This window comes from Balaenoptera musculus, chromosome 6 (genome assembly GCF_009873245.2).
Source record: "Balaenoptera musculus isolate JJ_BM4_2016_0621 chromosome 6, mBalMus1.pri.v3, whole genome shotgun sequence".
Classification (NCBI taxonomy): domain Eukaryota; kingdom Metazoa; phylum Chordata; class Mammalia; order Artiodactyla; family Balaenopteridae; genus Balaenoptera; species Balaenoptera musculus.
In genome coordinates, this window is record NC_045790.1 from 31,454,692 (window position 1) to 31,474,379 (window position 19,688).

General features: G+C 37.7%; 1 long non-coding RNA gene across 1 annotated transcript in view; it reads right to left on the bottom strand.

The window, feature by feature from the left end:
- Positions 1-402: 402 nt before the first annotated feature.
- LOC118896678 overlaps positions 403-19,688 on the bottom strand; it is a 36,239-nt gene continuing 16,953 nt past the window's right edge. Inside the window, exon 3 of the long non-coding RNA XR_005020243.1 lies at positions 403-466. This is a non-coding gene — a long non-coding RNA (uncharacterized LOC118896678). The remainder of the gene's footprint in view (positions 467-19,688) is intronic.

Below are 19,688 nucleotides of genomic sequence, written 5' to 3' on the forward strand. Positions count from 1 at the left end.
AGGATTAGAGAGATCCAGATCCCTTCTTGACCTCTGAACCAATTGCAAAATTGGGTAAAACAGATGAGATGTTTCATCTTTAAAAGATAAAGCTGCCTTTCCCAAATTCTTATATTTAAGATCTTTTCTGAATACAGTGGCCAAAGACATTTGTAATGATTTTGTCACCATAGCTATACTTTGACAATGGCCAACAGTTAGTCTGTCTCACAAAGCATGTCACATGAGAGTGATTAGTGAGTAACCAAGCAATAGACTGGAATTCTCCTTCCAAGCATACTGACCTGAAACAAGCATAGGGCAGATTGTGACTTGTTAGGGAAAAAGTGAGGGAGGGGGCAGTGGCTAAAGGTGACAACAAGAAAGGGCCAAAGAGAACAAGAACAAAACAGAGTTTACTTACTTTTTAACCTGGATTGACGCTGAAAATGTTAACATATTATTGGAATTGGACAGTTACCAAAACCTGTCAAGAGGAAAGGAGAAAATAAGTTGATCCCATAAAGTACAAATCCCTTTTTCTTTTTTCTAAAGGGTGGAGGGCAGAATTACTGATTAGTATTGAATTTCAATATTTTTTTTTCTCTAAAACACTTTTAGCCAAAATGAGAAAGGCCTTGACTCATGTAGAAGACCAGGATCTAGGTGAAAAGAGCTTCTTTTCAGTCATAAGTATCAATATTAATTCACCTTCTAGCTGGAAAGAGAAGGTATAAACAAGAAAAAAAGCTAAACTAAAAGGAGAGATTTAAACACCTGCTCAAGAAGTACAAGAGATATCACAAGACCAAAAGTGAATGTCAAAAGAATTGTATCCCAAAGAAATGCTAAAAAAGATGGGCTGATAATATTACTATAGCATTCATTTCCATGCTGAAAGATAAGCAAAGGCAAAGAAAAGAGCCCCACATAAGCCTCTCTGAATAAGTACCTGGAAACACAGGGAGAATCTGATAGAAAAAGAATGAGCAAAATGTTGCATAAGCAGACAGTTGCAGAATGGGGTGAGAGCTGGCGAGGAGGGGTTGCTGCCTCATTTGCTCAGCCCACCGCCCTGTTGCTAGGGGAGAGTAACACTGTGGGAGTGAGTCAGGCAAGACAGAAGAGAACAGGAGGCGCCCTATCTCTGCTAAGTCAGCTGTGGAGATAATGTAGCGCAGACATTGGAGACCTGCGGAATGGGAGCTGATGAGACAGGGAAGAAGAATGCATCCCAGCTCCCACTCTGCAGCCACATCAAAGATTTCAAGGATCAGCAAAAATGCCCAACCCATTACGCAAGCAATCCTGGATACCCAGAATCTAATCTGGTTGATGAGTTTATTCAGGCCAGTTTTTTGTGGACTTGGTACAAAAATGCTCAAATGACTTTTCACCAGGGAAGCAAAACAGAAAAAAACAATCTTCATACACCACCCTCATCAACATTCTACAATGGTAATAAAGCAATTCTATAACTCTGCTAATTCTTTAACATAAAATCATGATCGCCAAAGACCAAATCATAGTCTCAGACTCCTTCCTCTCTCTTTTTGAGCCTAGATAACCAGCCTATGCACTTATTTTCAATCCCAGAAATCAAAGGATAGGTACACTGCTCCCTCTACTGGCTTTGCAAGTGCAGTTAAAGATGAATTTAACCTCAGAACTCTCAGTCTTTTAGCAAGATTCCTTTCTCCAGTGACCAAGAAATAGAGGGATGATGCAAGTTTCTTTTTTTTTTTTTTTTTAAACATTTTTATTGGAGTATAATTGCTTTACAATGGTGTGTTAGTTTCTGCTTTATAAGAAAGTGAATCAGCTATACAAATGCATATATCCCCATATCTCCTCCCTCTTGTGTCTCCCTCCCACCCTCCCTATCCCACCCCTCTAGGTGGTCACAAAGCACCGAGCTGATCCCCCTGTGCTATGTGGCTGCTTCCCACCAGCTATTTTACATTTGGTAGTATATATAAGTCCATGCCACTCTCTCACTTCATACCAGCTTACCCTTCCCACTCCCTGTGTCCTCAAGTTCATTCCCTATGTCTGCGTCTTTATTCCTGTCCTGCCCCTAGGTTCTTCAGAACCTTTTGTGGTTTTTTTTAGATTCCATATATATGTGTTAGCATACAGTATTTGTTTTTCTCTTTGTGATTTACTTCACTCTGTATGACAGACTCTAGGTCCATCCTCCTCACTAGAAATAACTCAGTTTCGTTTCTTTTTATGGCTGAGTAATATTCCATTGTATATATGTGCCACACCTTCTTTATCCATTCATCTGTCGATGGACACTTAGGTTGCTTAAAGTCAACCTCAACCAAAGATTTACAGAACCTTTACCAAACATCACATTAACAAGTTAATATAAACATGTATACTCTAATAAAGATGTTTAAAAAAAATGTTCAAACCCTTAAAAATAAATTCTATTCAGTTATTTTTGCTGATATTTGCTGGAACTATTGAAATTTTCTGATGTTGATGACCCTGGAGAGTCAAAGACTAGAAAACGAATTTAAGAAAAGAAAGTAATAATACAGCCATTTCAGATGTTTCAAAGCAATGTTCCTGCATATTTCCTGTTATCTCTCTTCTCAATACTTGCAAAACTTTTGCCAACCCATTCTTCCATCACTGAAATGTACAAACATATACAGTGTCCACCTTCAATTTTTTCTGAATTCCCAGAAAAGAGTTTAGATGTACAGATTTTTTTTAAGTAAAAGTGAAAATCTTGCAGTGTCCCTGGTAATTGAAAACTAATAGGCATAATGGCAATGGTCTAAAGATGCCAGCAATTGAAGTCCCCTTAGAGGATGGCTTAATGGCTATTTCCCCCTTATCGATTACGTAGCAAGTAGTCCAAAGTTGATGTTTCAGAATGTATTGTCTCTCTTCCAAGGTTGCAGTTACTCTCCTAACTGATGTATTCAACCAAATTCACTTATTTGGTCATCTGGTAAATATTTACTGAGCATCTATAATGTGTTAGGCAATGTTCTAGGTGCTGCGGACTTAAGAGTGAACAAGTGACCTCATCCCCTGTTTCTCATTGAAAAGACAGAAGCCAGCTCAGTGAGTTCCCATTCGTTCTCCTTACCTTTCAATGAGTTTGTACACCTCCACATATACTTGGTCAAATTCTAACTCTGTGAAGTCTTCTTTGACCAGCCTGGGCCATGAGTCTCACACCAACTCTGACTTTTCTGAAATGTCCTGTTATTAAGCCACTATACATTTCCTATATAGACATGTGTTGGTGTACAGCTGCATGCCAACAAATTAGATGTTATTCATGTCTGTTATTGCCTTGAATTATTATTTAAAGATTTCATTGCCATCTGACTTTTCACATATATCTGCGGTTTTTCCTCAACTAAATTAAAAGTTCTTTGAAGCAAGAAACACATGACCTGACATAGAATTATATAAGAAATCTTAAAAAGGGTATAAAAATAAAATCATATTAACAACCCATCTGTTTTGAAAGGAATAATATTACATTAAATACAGTCCATCAGCAAAGTTTTACATACTGTAAAAATTAATCTGGTTATTCATAAAAATTAGATTTTTTTCATGTTAAGATGTTAATTTTAGGGGCTTCCCTGTGGTCCAGTGGTAAAGAATCCGACTTCAATGCAGGGGACACGGGTTCAATCCCTGGTTGGGGAACTATGATCCCACATGCCACGAGGCAACTAAGCCCGTGCACCACAACTACTGAGCCTGCACGCCTCAACTAGAGAGACTGCGTGCCGCAAACTACAGAGCCCATGCACTCTGGAGCCCACATGCCACAACTAGAGAGAGAAAATCCACACGCCACAACTAGAGAGAAGCCCACGTGCCACAACGAATAGCCCGCATGCTGCAACGAAAGATCCTGCATGCCGCAACAAAGAACCCACGTGCTGCAACTAAGACCTGATGCAGCCAAAAAATAAATAAAAATTTTAAAAAGATGTTAATTGTAATTCTCAGGGCAATTTCTAAGAAAATAATTCATAAAACATAGTGAAAGAAACAACAGCAAGAGAATTTAAATGTCATACTAGAATATATCTATTTAACACAAGAAAAAAGGCAATAAAGAAATTAGAGGAACAAAAAGGATATAAGATATATAGAAAACAAATGACAGGCAAAATCCTAGCTTATCAGTAATTATATTAAATGTAAATGGACTAAACATTCTAATCAAAAGGCAGATATTGGCAGATTAGATTTTTTTAATGATCCAACTATATGGTGTCTATAAGAGACATTGTTTTGATTCAAAAACAAAAATAGATGAAAAGTTTAAAAATGGAAAAATGATATAGCATGCAACCAGTAACCAAAAGAGAGTTGGAGTCCTATATTAATATCAGGTAAAACAGACTTTAGGAAGAAGATTTTATGATGATAAAAGAGTCAAAACATCAAGAAGACATAACAATTATAACATATATGAATCTAATAACAGAGTCACAAAATACATGAAGCAAAAATTTATATAAATGAAGGAGAAATAGACAATTCAGCAATAATATTTGGAGTTTTCAGTAATCCACGTGCAATAATGGGTAGAACAATTAGGCAGAAGTTCAAAAAGGAAACAGAAACTTAAAAAATATTATAAACCAACTAGACCTAACAAATATTGATAGAACACTCCACCCAGCTACAGCACAATACACATTCTTTTTAAGCATTCATGGAACATTCTCCAGAATAGACTGTCTGTTAGGGGAAAAAAGGAAGCCTTAATAAGTTTAAAATTATTGAAATCATACAAAGTATGTTCCTTGACCATAATGGAATGAAATTAGAAATCAATAATAGAAGTAAATTTGGGATTTTCACAAACATGAGAAAATTAAACAACACACTTTTAATAACCAGTGTATCAAAGAAGAAATCACAAAGAAAATTAGAAGAAAGTTTGAGATGAATGAAAATTAAGACACAACATGCCAAATTTATGGAATGCAGACAAAGCAGTGCTTAGAGGAAAATTTAAAGCTTTAAATGTCTACATTTAAAAGGAAGATCTAAACTCAATAACCAAATCTTCCACCTTAGGCTAGAAAAAAGAAGAGCAAACTAAAACCAAAACAAAAATAAGAAAGGAAACAATAAAGATTAGAGTGGAAATAGATGAAATAGAAACTAGAAAAATAACAAAAGAAATACAAAATTGACATGTCTTTAGCTAGACTGTTCAATAAAAAAAAGAGAGAAGACTCAAATTACTAAAACCAGGAATGAAAGAGGGGACATCACTATCAGCCTTATAGAAATAAAAAGGATCATAAGAAAATACTATGAACAATTATATGCCAACAAATTAGATAACCTAGATGAAATGGAAAAGTTCCTAGAAAGACAGAAACTATCAATACTGACTCAAAAAGAAATACAAAATCTGAATACAGATTCTGCTATAAAATTAGTAATTGAAACACTTCCTACAAAGAAAAGACAAGACCCAAATGGCCTTACTAGTAAATTCTACCAAAGAGTTAAAGAGGAATTAACAATGCTTCTCAAATTCTTTCCCCCCCAAAAAATAGAAAATATGAAACACTTTTAAATTATTCTATAAGGCGAGTATTACCCTGATACCAAAACCAAAGACATCATGAGAAGAAAACTACAGACCAATATACTTCATGAATATAGGCACAAAACCCCTCACCTGATACTAATAAACCAAACCCAGACATTTATAAAAAGAATTATACACCACCACTAAGAGTGATTTACCTTAGGGATGCAAGATTGGTTCAACATATGAAAATCAACCAGTGTAGTACATCACATTAATAGAATGAAGAGCAAAAACTACATGATCATCTTGAAAGAGATTGACAAGATTGAACATCTTTTATGATAAAAACACTCAGAAAACTAATACAAGAAAGTGTCATCAATCTGATGAAGGTCCTCTACTAAAATCCCACAGCTAACATCATACTTAATGAAGAAAGGCTAAATACTTTCCCACCAAGATCAGGAACAAGACAAGAATGTCTGCTCTCATCACCTCTGGTCATCATTGTACTAGAGGCTCTAACAAGAGCAATTAAGCAAGGAAAAGAAATAAAAGCATCCAGATTGGAAAGGAAGTGAAATTATCTCTATTCACAGGTGACATGATCTTGTATATAGAAAATCCTAAAGAATCCAAACAAAAAAAATATTGGAACTAATAACTGAATCAGCAATGTTGCAGAATAGAAGATTAATATACAAAAATCAATTGTATTTCTATACACTATCAATGAACAATACAAAAATGAAATTTAAAGAACAATTCAATTTATAATAGCATAAAAGATAATAAAAATACTCAAGAATGAATTTAGTAAAAGAAGTGTAAGAATATACCCTGAAAACTACAAAGCATCATTTAAAAAATTTAAAGAACACCTACATTAATTGAAACACATCCTGCACTCATGAATCAGAAGACTTAATATCATAAAATGCCAATACTCCCCAAACTGATCTACAGGTTCAACATAATCCCTTTCATAATCCTAGCTACCTTGTTTTGCAGAAATTGATAAGCTGATGATCCTAAGACTCAAACAGAAATGCAAAGGACCCAGAACAGCCAAAATAACATTGAAAAAGAAAAAATTAGAGAACTCATGTTTTCCAATTTCAAAACTTACTACAGGGAATTTCCTGGTGGTCCAGTGGTTAGGACTCTGCGCTTCCACTGCAGGGGGCATGGTTCGATCCATGGTTGGGGAACTAAGATCCTGCAAGCCATGCAGCAAGGCCAAAAAAAAAAAAAAAACTTACTACAAAGATACAGTAATCAAAACAATGTGAGGGCTTCCATGGTGGCTCAGTGGCTGAGAACCCGCCTGCCAATGCAGGGAACATGGGTTCGAGCCCTGGTCCGGGAAGATCCCACATGCCCTGGAGCAACTAAGCCCGTGTGCCACAACTACTGAGCCTGCACTCTAGAACCCGCGAGCCACAACTACTGAAGCCCATGTGCCTAGATCCCATGCTCCGCAACAAGAGAAGCCACTGCAATGAGAAGCCCACACACCGCAAAGAAGAGTAGCCCCTGCTCGCCACAACTAGAGAAAAGCCCGTGCACAGCAATGAAGACCCAACACAGCCAAAAATTAATTAATTAATTAATTAATTAAAAAGAAAACCAACAATGTGAGATTGGCATAAAGCTAAACATATAGGGCTTCCCTGGTGGTGCAGTGGTTGAGAATCTGCCTGCTAACGCAGGGGACACAGGTTCGAGCCCTGGTCTGGGAGGATTCCACATGCCGCGGAGCAACTAGGCCCATGAGCCACAACTACTGAGCCTGCGCGTCTGGAGCTTGTGCTCCGCAACAAGAGAGGCCGCGATAGTGAGAGGCCCGCGCACCACGATGAAGAGTGGCCCCCGCTCGCCACAACTGGAGAAAGCCCTCGCACAGAAACAAAGACCCAACATAGCAATCAATCAATCAATCAATCAATCTTAAAAAAAAAAAAAAAAAGTTAAACATATAGATCAATGGGATAAAAGACCCATACATCTACGGCCTGGTTTATATACCAGAAATAAATCCATATATCTATAGCCATTTGATTTTCGACAAGAATGCCAAGGCCATTCATTAGGGAAAGAATAGTCCCTTCAACAATGATCCTGGACCACCGGATATCCATGGGCAAAAGAATAAAGTTGGATCCCTACCACACAAAATACACAGAAATCAACTAAAAGCAGATCAATGTCCTAAAGAGCTAAAACCATAAATCTCTTAGAAGAAAATCTTCCAAGAGGGGAACTCTTCATGACCTCAGATTTGACAATGCATTCTCAGATATGACACCAAAAGCATGAGCAACAAAAGAAAAAGTAGATAAGTTGGACTTCATCAAAATTAAAAGCATTTGTGCATAAAGGACATTATTAAGAAAGTAAAAGACAACCTGTAGAATGGGAGAAAAAAGTATATATATACACATCAGATAAAGGTTTAGTATGTGGAATAAATGAACTCCTACAACTCAACAGTAAAACAACAAACAACCCAATTATAAATGGGCAAAGGACTTGAATAAACAGATTCCTAAAGAAGCCATATGGCCAAAAGGCACATAAGAAAATGTCAACGTCATTAGGCATCAGGGAAATGCAAACTGAAAGCACAAAGAGATACCACTTCACATGCACTAGGATCACTATAATCAAAAAGATAGATGATAAGAAGTGTTGGCAAGGATGTGGAGAAATTTGAACTGTCATACATTGCTGGAGGGAATATAACATAGTGTAGCCATTTTGAAAAACAATTTGGCAGTTCCTCAAAAATAAAACACAGGGTTGCCATATGACCCAGGATTTCCACTCCTAGGTATAAACTTAAGAGAAATCAAAATATATTTCCACACTAAAACTTGTACACAGATGTTCATAGCAGCACTATTCATAGTAACCAAAAAGTAGAAGCAATCCAGTTGTCCTCAACAGATAAATGAATCAACAAAATGTGTACACTGTTCATACAATGGAATATTTTTCAGTCATTAAAAGGAATGTAGTATTGATATGTACTACAACATGGATGAAAACATTATGCTAAGTGAAAGAAACCAGACATGAAAGATCATATATTGTTCTTTTTAAAGATATTTTGGCTGTCCTGGGTCCCTTGCATTTCCATGACTCTTAGGATCATCAGCTCAGCCATTTCCACAAATAGAATAGATTTCATAGAAATGAAATCTATTTTGCAAATAGGCAAATCTATAGAGATAGAAAGTAGATTAGTGGTTGTCAGGGGCTCAATGAGTTGTCAGGGGGAAGAGAAAATGACCACTAATGGGTGCAGGATTTCCTTTTGGGGTGATGAAAATGTTCTAAAATTAGCTACTGGTAACGGTTGCAGAACTCCGTAAATCTGCTTAAAACAACTGAATTGCAGACGTTAAAAGAGTTAATTTTATGGTATATGGATGTATGGTACATTTCAATAAAGCCGTCATTTAAAAAAATCCAGTCCATCCTAGAAAATTGGGATGGCATAGTTATTATATTCATTTTTCTTTCTAGCCCTCACAATTTATAGCAAGATGCCTTGTACATAGAAGTGCCAAAAATACATACATGTATGAATGCATATTATTTTGCATTGTTCACAAAATGCTCCAAATATTAGTTGGAGTTTCTCAAGTGATTCAAACTCCTTGAGGCAAAGCCCATGTCTTAAATTTCATGAACATTCACCACTATTAGACCTTGCATAATGATTACACTTAGCCTGGAAATAGTTACAGTGGGTAAAAATGCTCAGCATCTTAATCCACCTGTAACTCATGATTGTTCAGGAGGCCATGCTGTCATGGGAGGACTCTGAAGTCAGACTATCTAGGTTTAAATCCAACTTCTATGACTTAATAATGGTATGATCTTGGATGAATAACTTAACCTCTGTGAGCCTTATTTTCCTCATCTGTAAGGACAGGATTAATGATAATATTGATAGTAACCAATTTCCAGGGCTGTGTGAGGCTTAAATGAGGCAAGGGGTGTAAAGCACTAATATGGCCTTATTATTCATTCATAGAGTTGCTCGACATTCACTGGGCACTGATTTTAATGCTCTGCCCTCAGAAGACAGAAGTAGGAGAAGACAAATCAATGCAGTGAAGTGCTCTCGCTTGGAAAGACATCCAAAGAACACAAGAGTGATTCCCAAGGGGTGAGAGACTCTGTGTGTATGTGGATGGTCAGAGGCACAGGGTATCAAGAAAAGTTTTATGGAAGAAGTACCACTCGAACAGAGCATTTATTTAACTTTAAAAAAAGTATTCATTCCCCAGGTTGAGAGAAACAGGGAAATAGGACATTCCAAATGGATGGAGTGATAAAAGGAAATCATCATTTATTCAGGGGGCTGTGATTAACTCAACACAAGAACAGATCCAAGGTGAGAGCAGTCACAGAAAAGGCTAGGGAAGCAGGAGCCAGATGGTAGAAGTCATTGTTTTCCCCCTCACTAGGGCAGACTGTATTTCCTGGCAAGCGGGAATCACCCCTCCCCCACTCCAGCAGAGTCATTTTCTTTGGTTGGTTTTCTTTCCAAAGGTCATAGAGAAAAACAGAGGAAAGACTGAACCTTTGAGACAGCTTGAGTATTTCCAGAGTGTTCTGGTAACGTCAATGCTGACAAAGCCAGTCATTCGTTGGCTGATCATCACTGAGCACCCAGAGGCTGCAGGACAGTTATCAGGAGTGACAATTTTCCTTGATAAATGCATCTGTACTTTGCACAATTCCCAGTTTCCCTTGCATGCTCCCAGCATGCACTACTCCCACATTGGGCACCAGAGGTTGAAACAAGATGGCAGCTCCCAGAGGAGTGCCTTCAATTACCCACAACAAGCATCTGGGCATAAGCCCCCATCATAGGTGATTATGGCCACAGGTTAATCCAGCAGTTCCTCCTAATTAATAGCTTGGAGTATTGAAGAAGCCAGGAGTGACCACAACTCTCCAAGTTTTTGGAAAAGCCCAGCTGGCTGAGTGTCAGCTTTCCATTAGACCAAACCTTGGTGTGTTGTTTAACCACATCACCCTTTCCTGGAATCTGGCCCTTTGGCTGACACTCCTCTGTGGAGACAGAGTGTCCCTTTTGTGGTTCAGAAATACCATGTAGGCTTTTCTTCTGCCTCAGCATTCCCATTTCTCATTCTTTCGACTTCTTCCAATCTGTTCTTCGCTTCTCTCAGAAATATGCTCAGTCTTTCCTCACTCATTTTTTCAGTTTATTTTCTTCAGACTTGTTTTATTTTTTTCTTTTCCTTCAAAAGACCTGATGTCCCTTTCTTTTCCTGCTCCTTGATTTCTCCATTTCTCTCTCTTTCCCTCTGCCCTCCTCCCTCCTTCTCTCACTTCCTGTCTTTCTATTTTTTTCTAAACTGACCTCAGATGAAAACAATAGATTACTCATATTGTATATTTCATAACACTCTCAGCAGGTTCCATGCATGGCCCTCTTTTATTTGGTTCATGTTTTTTCTAATTTCTTGTTTTTAATAATGTAACAAGCACCAATGAATCTAACAACTATTGAAACAAAAAGGGGGATCTCACAATATCCTACAGCAAAACATTTGGTAGCCTTCTATCCTAAGCCCTGGCTTCCCCACCCAGGGTATCCACAATGCCGAATCCTGGCCATCATTCCTTCCTTTATTTTAATACAGTTTTATTGTTTCTACATGTAGTTCTAAAAAATGTCTTACTCTAGTTTTTTAAGTTTATGAAAGGTATGGTGCTGTTATCTACTTCTTTCTTTGTTTTAGCCTTACTTTATAGATTTCTTTTTTACTTTTTATTTTGAAATAAGTTCAAAGTTACAAAAAAGTTTCAAGGATAGTACATAAACCCCCATAGAGCCTTACTGATATATATTATTTATATTTTATTTATGTATTTGTTTGTTTGTAGAGAGAGAGTTATTATTCTCCAACTCATTTGAAAATAAGTTGCATATGTCTTGCTTCTTTAGCCCCTAACACAGGGGTCCCCAACCCCTGGACCATGGACCAATACCAGTCTGTGGCCTGTTAGGAGCCAGGTTGCACAGCTGGAGGTGAGTGCCAGGCAAGTGAACGAAGCTTCATCTGTATTTACAGCCGCTCCCCATTACTCGCATTACTGCCTGAGCTCCACCTCCTGTCAGATCAGCAGCGGCATTAGATTCTCATAGGAGTGCAAACCCTACTGTGAACTGTGCATGCAAGGGATCTAGGTTGCGCGCTCCTTATGAGAATCTAATGCCTGATGATCTGAGGTGGAGCTGAGGTAGTGATGCTAGCACTGGGGAGTGGCTGCAAATACAGATTATCATTAGCAGAGAGGTTTGACTGCACAGAGACCATAATAAATCAGTTGCTTGCAGACATATTAAAACACTATCAGTGAGTGGCAAGTGAAAAGAAGCTCAGGGCTCCCACTGATTCTGCATTATGGTGAGTTGTATAATTATTTCATTATATATTACAATGTAATAATAATAGAAATAAAGTGCACAATAAATGTAATGTGCTTGAATCATCCTGAAACCATCTCCCCCCACACACCCCTTCCTGATCCATGGAAAAATTGTCTTCCACGAAACCGGTCTCTGGTGCCAAAAAGGTTGGGGATCGCTGCCCTAACACATCAGTGTGTATTTCCTAAGAATAAGGAAAATCTCTTACATAACCACAAATGAGGAAATTTAACATTGATACTGTGCTTATATTTTAGCAACAGTCCATTTTTAACTATCCCAATACAGTAAGTCCCCCACATATGAACCTTCAAGTTGCGAACTTTCAAAGATGTGAACGTGCATTTTCATGTCCAATCACGTAACTTAGTTCAAGCGTCTGGCATTATCTGTAAAAGTTGGGTACCTAGGCTAACTTTATTGGACTTATGAGCAAATTGGACTTGCAAACACACTCTCAGAACGGAACTCGATCATATGTAGGGGACTTACTATAACAGCATTTACAGCAATTTTTTCAAGTACAAAAATCTGTTTCAGATTTGCACATGGCATTCAGTTGTGTGTCTCTAGTCTTCTTTAATCTCAAACATTTCCTCCACCATTCTTTACTCTTCATGACATTTAATATTTGTCTGGTATCTTGTTAACATCACTCAATTTGGGTTCTCCTGATGTTTCCTTTCTATTGCATTCAGGATACACTTTTTTGGCAGGAATACCACAGAAGTGATGCTATGTGCTATGTTCTCAGTAAATCACATCCAGAGGCCCCTCATTAGTGACTTTAGCTTTGATCCCTTGATTATGGTGCTACCCTGTTTCTCTAGATGATATATTTGCATATATTTTTTGGAAAATTACTATTTCACTTAATATCACACTGTTAAGACTCACCCACATTGATGCATGTCACTTTTCTCTCTCTTTCTCTCCCACACCCACCCACAGACACACACACCAACCTACACACACACACACACATACACACACATTTGCTTATCTTCTTTCTTCCTGTCTTCAATTTTCCAGCCACATTCTTACTCAAAATCAATTTGGAAGTATACAACTCTTAGCTGAAGTATGTACCATCTCTTGTTCAATTACTACAGACTAAATCTCCAAAGATTGGTGTATAACGTGCCAAAGATATGTGCTGTTATGAAGATAGGTGGCTTAGCAAAGAAGCAGATACCAAAGAGATCATAAAGGGACCCTTCACCTTTTACTCACCCACCCAACTAACCTGTCGACGTTTATTAACTGAGTAACTATTATGTTCCCAGCACCAGGCTTGACTAGAAGGGGGCATATAAAGTACAAAACCACAAAGGGCTTAGAAGCCCAATATACACACACACACCCCACCAGCAGTTCACTGTGGACACCTCTCTCACGCTTCAAGGCTCAGCTCGAAAGTCACCTTCTCCATAAAGCTACCCATCCCTGCACCAACCCTAAGTACCTAACTGAGAACCTACTACTTGCCAAGCACAGTATTACATGCTTTCCTCACAGCAGTTCAAGAAGGCTCTGCCTTCTTATTTCAGCTCTCCTAATACAAACTATGTCCTTTCCGTGGTCTATTTAGTGCCACATTTTTCACAACTTTGTGCTTTTTATTGATGATTTCACTGTTTAAAATGTCCCCCAAGCGTAGTGCTGAAGTGCTGTCCAGTATTCCTAAGTGCAAGAAGGCTGTGATGTGCCTTACTGAGAAGGTATGTGTATCAGATAAGCTTCCTTCAGGCATGAGTTTTAGTGCTGTTGGCTGTGAGTTCAATGTTAATAAGTCAACTATATATTAAATAAAGTCTCCTTAAACAAAAACATACATAAAACAAGTTTATGTATTGACCAATTTACAGAAATGTTGTGACCAGAGACTGTTAGGACCCTAATTCTGTATTTTCCCTAAGAGTAATGCTTTAGTGTCGGTAATTCAGTGTTCCTGGTGACTGTAGAAAATAATAATACTGTGAGTAATAAGAATCAACTGTAGTAGGTGACAAATAAATATATGATGAAAAGATGAAGGAAAGAAGCCATCTGTTGGAAAAATGACATTAACAGATGAAAAGTTGCTTCATGAGCCCACATGAAGCCAAATATACATAAATAGATTTTATATTAATATGATAAAGAAGTGCCAGAAAGTAGATTATCCTATAATAAGGAGAACATGCAAAGGGGAAGGGGTAATACATGTACATTTCCTACTCAATGGGAAGAAAATGTTCTGTGACAATTTCTTTCCAAAAGAATGAATATTTATTATGCAAATTCAAGCACACCTGGCTGCCGTGAATTTAACACTCCATAATTAATAACTTTCTGTATCTCACTGAGCACATTAAAAATCTGTATGTTTTACATTTGCAAAAATATAATAGCACCACATTTTTTAACCACAAGGGTTTTCAAGGGCCCACTGTAACTCTTTTCCAAAATTTTATTAATACTTTTTCCTTACTAAAGAACACAATGTGATTATCTCCATTTAAAAAAAATGCACTAGAATATTTATCTTTGACCTCTTCATAAAGCAAGGAGAAGAGAGCTTTCAATTGACTTTGTAAAGCACATTCTACACTGTTGCATGATGGGAGAGGACCTGACCTGACAGTTCCTTATCCACATGATTGTGGTAAAAGTAGACATAACATTATGGCTCAAACAGAACAAAGATGAGCTTACAAAGTACATGGTTTAAATAATTCCAGAGCTTTGGAACACAGATCTCTTTTTTCAAGACACGAATCTCATGTAACCATAATCATGATTGGCGGTGGGGAAGTTTAAAAACAGTGTCCCCCAAACCCTCCAGACTTAGTTATACCACAGCTAAATCAGGTGATTCCAACACATGATTCACATCCCACAAAAAATGAAATGTTTACAAAAACAAGGCTCCCAAAGGATGAAGTAGCCTTTTCTCAAAATCCATTCAAAATTTTAAGCCAATCTTTCTCTGTTTTGCTTGCCATAACTACCAGCTCTCCTCTTCTAAAATAAAAGGTTCATACAAACACACACACAATTTTCACATCTAAGTTTTAGCATTCTGACATATTTTAAAAGCAACTTTGCCTTAGCAGATACAGGTCACAAGTCAAGACTATTACTGTAGTGATTTGTATATACATATATATTTTTATTATGGAAATTTTTAACCATACACAAAATGGTAGAAGAAATAGTATAGCAAACTCCCATACACCAATCACAGAGCTTCAGAAATTATTAGAGATATTAGAGATATTTTTAAATGCAAAGAAAAAATTACACAGCATCATACCTTTTCCTGCCTACAACTACAGAAACAATAATATGACCACCAACACTGAATGCGTTACAGAATATGAGGTGTTTTACCTGCAAACACATTAAATTTTGACCCTGAAATGCCCAGGGGAGTAGCTGCATAGAGCAATTTTCCTAAATCCCTTGTATAATAAAATTGATGCTAAAAATTCACGTTGACTATAACATCTGATTTTTTAAAATATTTTTATTGTTATAAAGTTATGCATTTTTATTTTGTAAAGTTTGCAAACACAGTCACACAAATTTGCATATGGGTGGGTATTTTATGGTATTATGAAATAACTGTTCATTTTTTTTGGTGAGATAACAGTATTATGTTTAAGTAAGAGTATTATTTTTAGGAGATGCATTAATGAAGTAATTGAAGGAGAAATATTATAATGTCTGCAACTTGCTTTTCAAATGATTCAGCAAAAACTGTATGTGTGTGTGTGTGTGTATGTAGATCCAGGGTTGGCAAAATATTTCTGTAAAGGGCCAGACAGTAACAGTTTTAGGCTTTATAGACCAAAAGACAAAATCAAGGATATTTTGTAGATAACTGTATAACTAGTTATAATGTTGCTGCTTAAAAATGTAAAAACCCTTCTTTAATTTATCAGTGTTGTACAAAGACAGGTGATAAGCAAGATTTGGCCTTGGCCTTAGTTTGCCAACTCTAAATGTAGATAGACAGATACATAGATACATATAGATAGACAGGGTAAATATGAGAAAACTAACAACTGAGTCTAAGTACCGGGCACGTGGATGTTCATTGTATTAGTCTTTCAAATTTTCTGAATGTTTGAAGAACTTCATAATAAAAAGTTGGGGAAAATAGAAATACATAAAAACACAATGAAAGTAAATATCATCCACAATACAAGTACCTAGATAGAGATTAACATCTGGTAAAGTAGATTTTATTTTTAGTTCTTGGAAGGTGTGTTTTTTCCTATAATGAGATCCTACTCCGTATAAAGTTTTATAGCCCGCCATTTTCATTCACCATTTATTCATAAGCATTTTCACATGTCATCATCATATAATGGACATATATATTCCACTGAACAAATGTTTTAAGATGTCTTAACTACTTCCTAATCATTGAACATTCAATGTGTTTCCAGTTCTTCACCCACAAAAATAAGAATTTTTTAGCTTTTCTTCCATTTTCTATTTTTTACTTTGAAAACTTTTAAAGCTCTGGAAAAGTTACAAGAGCAATACCATGAACACCATACACCTTCCACCTAGGTTCACCAATTGCTAACAGTTTAACACATTTGTTTTATCTCCCCTCTGTATATTTATTATTTTTATTGTTATTTTGAGAATCTTGAGTATATTACTCTTAAATTTCTTACTAAAATATTTGAAGACCACTGAAAAGCTGATTTCCTCAGGGTTTCCAGTTTTCACAGTAAATGTCCTCTGAGACCTAACTGATCTTGAGTGGCAGAAAAAAGACTCAGAAATGTACATATAGGGCTTCCCTGGTGGCGCAGTGGTTGAGAATCTGCCTGCTAATGCAGGGGACACGGGTTCGAGCCCTGGTCTGGGAAGATCCCACATGCCACGGAGTGGCTGGGCCCGTGAGCCACAACTACTGAGCCTGCGCGTCTGGAGCCTGTGCCCCGCAACGGGAGGGGCCACGATAGTGAAAGGCCCGCGCACCGCGATGAAGAGCGGTCCCCGCACCGCGATGAAGAGTGGCCCCCGCTTGCCGCAACTGGAGAAAGCCCTCGCACGAACCGAAGACCCAACACAGCCAAAAATAAATAAATAAATAAATAAAGTAGCTATTAAAAAAAACCGCAGCTTTCTAAAAAAAAAAAAAAAAGAAATGTACATATATATTAACAAACCTAGTAGCTATTTTTAAGGACAAACTCAAATTAAAATGTTCACTTTGCCAACAAAAAGTTACATCATGTATTATTAGGAGTTAGATCTCTAATGCTTTACTTACTCTGTAAAGAGACACAGCCCCAAACACATTTTTCCAAAACGAGAATGTGACGTGTTAGTGTCATATTACACCTCTGTTGTAATTTAATTTTCTCTTTATACAAATTTTTGCTCTGTCTCCATCCTCGTCCAGCTTTGTGGGAAAACTCACCAAAGCTGCTTTGAATGTTTTTCTTTGACTCCACTGCCACCTAGTGTGGAGAAAAAAGAATTCTGGGCTCTGTAAAAAAAATTGAATGTGTACTATCAATATTTGCTTACTTATCTGGATTCAAAGCCTGTTTTATTGCAGAATAAACTCTTGGGAACTACACCCACCATGGTCTTCTTGCTTTGCATTAAGCAACAATTCTACGAAAAACAATCATACTTCAAAAATTAGACTATATTTCACGTTATTGTGAAACAAGGTAGGAGATAAGGCTTGGTTTTCCCAATGTCCCTGTGGCCCATGTGGCTCTTTCACGCCAATCACATACTCAGGTCGTTAGGTGGTATTTTCCTTCTTTCCAGTGTGATAGGTTGGAAAGAGGGTGGAGAAAAGAGGGAAAGAAGGAGAAATTCAAAGGAAAGAGGAGGAGAATGAGAGAGGGTCATAGATGATGGGAAAAATAATAATAAAGACACTAAAAAGACTAAAGACAGGATATAGATACAAGAAAGAAAATGGAGAGGGAAAGCAGTGCAATGTTAGAATAAGAGACACAGGAGCCTAGAAAGACAGGGAAATATAGGGGAAGATGCAAGGAACCAAGGCAGAAAGAGGAAAGAAAAGAAAAGGGGAAGGTGAAGGGTGCCAGGGTCAGGTGGTCGTTCATTGATCAGCCATGGGAGGGACCACCAGGCCAGGCCCGCACACCTGGGGAAGTTTAGAGATCTCAGTACCCCCTGACCCCACGTCTCACCCCATTGCACACACACTTCTGCTCCCCGGCCCTGCTTCGTCCTTTCCCTGATGCCCACCGCCTCCTTTCCCACAGGACAACTGGGTTATCTGTTGCACAAGCTGTCCACCAGCACTGGAATGTAAGCTCAAGGAGGGCAGAGATCTTGGCCTTTTTTTCCTTCCTGTTATGTTTTCTGATGTATCCCAAGTGTTGAGAGCAATGACTGGTACATTATGACATGCATTTAATAAACATTTATTGAATAAACGAAGGCATGGGGGGCACTCTAGAAATGGACAAGATGTATTTGTAACGTTTGTTTTGCTTTATGACAGTGATACCTTTTCTCCTGGGCAGATCACATTTTCATTCGCAGGTTACCAGCTGGTTTTCAACACATCCTGCTACAGACTGAATGTTTGTGTCCCCCTCAAATTTATATATTGAAACCTAACGCCCAATGTGATGGATGGTATTAGGAGGTGGGGCCTTTGGGAGGTGCTTAGGTCATGAGGGTAGAGGCCTCATGAATGGGATTAGTGCCCATATAAGAGACTCCACAGAGCTCCCTCGGGCCTCCTACCATGTGAGGACACAGGGAGAAGTCTGCGACCCAGAAGAGAGCCCTCGCCCAACCACACTGGCACCCTGATCTTGGACTTCCAGCTCCAGAACAGTGAGAAATAAACTTCTATTTTTCATAAGCCATGCAGTATTTCATTACAGCAGTCTGAATGGACTAGGACACTTCCCTTCCGAGGAGACAAGCACTTCTTAGAAATTACTGGCACTCAACTCAACAGTGGTTCTGAAAGTCAAATTCTGACATCAGAAACAGAGACACCGATAGGAAACACGTAATAGAATCAAATCACCGTTTTAGAAACGACAAAGCAAACTAGAGAAGAGATAGGTCCTCACTTCAGGCTAAATCTTAGAAAGAATGTTCTAGAGCAAGAAAAGCAAGTTATAAAAGGTTGTTTTGTTTCTTGCTATTTAATATGTTTAAAATTTCTCCTTTTCCTACATTTTCCTCCTTGTAAATTATACTAGATGTCTTATCTTTCCAATACCAGGCTCAAACAGACAAAGTGATAACTGAATTACTGAACCTTATCAGTATAATAAAAGACTCTGAAAAGCTCATTTAAAAAATTGCTTAGGAGTTAGAAGATGACATGAAAAGACAGCAAAATCTTTAAGAAGGGCTATAGAAAGGGAAAGCTTAAGGAAGATGTTTTTCTATGTGAAATTTGAAAAATGTCGGTGTGACACTGGCACACTTCACTACACTATTTGGAAACATTAGTGGCAGCTGAATTCAGTACCCAAAAATCAATGAAAAAGAATGTTTTCAAGTATCTCGTGGATGGGTCTTCACTAGATGGAGATACAAAGGCTGATTTGAAAATCTGGTGCTTGAAGCATGCTTGTAAAATGATGCTGATTCTACAAGTGCTCACACAAATAGGTCTTGCCAGCCAGACACTAACATTGCTTTCAGATCGCACATCAAAAT